Here is a 1,904-nt window from a genome sequence, read left to right on the forward strand (position 1 = left end):
CCACAAGTAACTTCAGTCATAGCCCACAGAACTCTGTGCACCTGCCTTATATCCTGCAACTGTCAATCAACTTCCAGCCATCAGTCACCTGAGTGCGAACCCAGGAAGTACACATGCTCTGCTTTTAAAACTAGTGCTGCTGGGCCGTTCTGTGACTACAGCCTGTCTATCTCTCTCTCTCTCTCTCTCTCTCTCTCTCTCTCTCTCTCTCTCTCTCTCTCTCTCTCTCTCACACGCACACACACACACACACACACACACACACACACACACACACACACACACAGACACACACACACACTCTCTAACACCCTTCAGCCTTCCACATGGAGAGACAGCAGCAGGGATTAGGTCGACAACATAGCTCTGGTATTGGGCTCTGTTTTTCGGTCTGTCTCCTGAAGAGCCCTAAGAAATGTCTAAGGGGCAGAGAAGAAGCGTGCGAGGCCGGCGGCCTTCTGACAGTACGAACAGCCCTCGGGCTATAGCAGGGCAAGTGGCCTCCAGAGTGCTGGACGCGCAGAATTTGGGGGGTGGAAGGAGGAGGCATTTTTAAAGAACTACACTAAAGGCCTGGGACGACAGAGACTAGCAGCTACGAGAAGAGATTGCAGAAATAAAACCTTCATTTACATTGGCAGAGCGGAGGGAAGTTCAGTAGCGGAGGGAGTTGAGGGGAGATCAGGAGTAAAGGGAGTTAAGGAGGGAGGTGAAGAGGGGATGGAGTTCAGGGAGGAGGACAGGAGCCGGGGGCTTGAGCAGATCTGGAGAAAGCTGCTGCCTTTCCAAAGACTGACTTTTTTTTTTGTGTGTGGGTAAACAAATTTTGGAAATACCTTTTTATACCGAAAAGATAAAAACATGCAAAAAGCCTTTCATTTGTAGTCCAAATTATACATATACAAGTTTCATGTTCCCTTGTACTTCATCATAGACTACATCAACAAAAAAGAAAGAAGAAGAAAAGCTATGTACACATCATTTCATTTACAGTGAAGTAAAAAACGAAAGAATATCATGGCTGACTAAGGCAGGTGGAGCGTGAGCAAAAGGAATAGTTTATTTGTGTAAAATAATATATCACATAAAAAAGTAATTAAACTAACAACGAAAACATTCTGCTACCCAACAATGGTGGGACATTCCCCTCTGCTGCATAAGTTAAAATGAAGAATGTAGGGAAAAGGAAACCCGATGACACAAATCGAAAACTAACTTCTAGCATGACTGTACAATGTGGCTCTCTGGGTTTCTGTTCTGACTCTGTTTTGATACAGGATGGGGGTCAAACAACGAACAAACAGAAGCATGGCAAGGCGCAGCCACATTGGAAAACCAGGCTTACGACAGAAACACTCCGAAACTCAGGAGAACCAGTGGGCAGGAACCGAGTGATCAGGTCTGAGGTTAAAAGCGGAAATAAAGCGACAACGAAAACAAAAATGTACAAAAAGGCACGTTAATATCCCAGTGCTTCTGTACTGTGAGATTCAAGTGTAACTCAGTGTCCATCTTAGTTCTCTGAGCGTTTCTTCAGTGTAGTGTGATTTGTGTTTTTCGTACCAGTGGTACTTCACTCAGGCAAAGGAGGAAAAGCCGTCTGGATCCAGAGCTGGTCGAGATTCCTTCGGTCGACTCTCTTTGGCTCTAGCGGAAAACCTGGGAAAGAGCCAGTTTTGTTGCCATGGTGATCCGCCTTTCTCTCTCTCTCCCTCCCTCTCTCTCGTATCCTCTCTTGTGGGAATATCAGTTTCTTCATTCTTCTGATTTTTACACACTGTCCGTGTCCATGATAAAAAAAAAAATTAAAATTTTCTTGTAGTTATTTACTCATTTTATCTTTATTTTCGTTTCGTTTGTACCTCTCCCTCCGTTGGTGTGTGGTCGGCCCAGAGCTGGGAGGA

General features: G+C 45.1%; 1 protein-coding gene across 2 annotated transcripts in view; it reads right to left on the bottom strand.

The window, feature by feature from the left end:
- Positions 1 to 536: 536 nt before the first annotated feature.
- Positions 537 to 1,904, bottom strand: part of cdh2 (cadherin 2, type 1, N-cadherin (neuronal)) — a 32,644-nt gene continuing 31,276 nt past the window's right edge. The window contains exons 16-17 of one of the 2 annotated variants that reach the window (XM_035524177.1): positions 1,863 to 1,904; positions 537 to 1,777 (exon numbers count right to left, since the gene is read on the bottom strand). The exon at positions 1,863 to 1,904 is cut by the window's right edge and continues 211 nt beyond it. The gene's annotated coding sequence lies outside the window, so the exon portion shown is untranslated. The other variant, XM_035524176.1, reaches the window with a different exon arrangement.

The sequence above is a fragment of the Electrophorus electricus genome, chromosome 3 (assembly GCF_013358815.1).
Source record: "Electrophorus electricus isolate fEleEle1 chromosome 3, fEleEle1.pri, whole genome shotgun sequence".
Lineage (NCBI taxonomy): Eukaryota > Metazoa > Chordata > Actinopteri > Gymnotiformes > Gymnotidae > Electrophorus > Electrophorus electricus.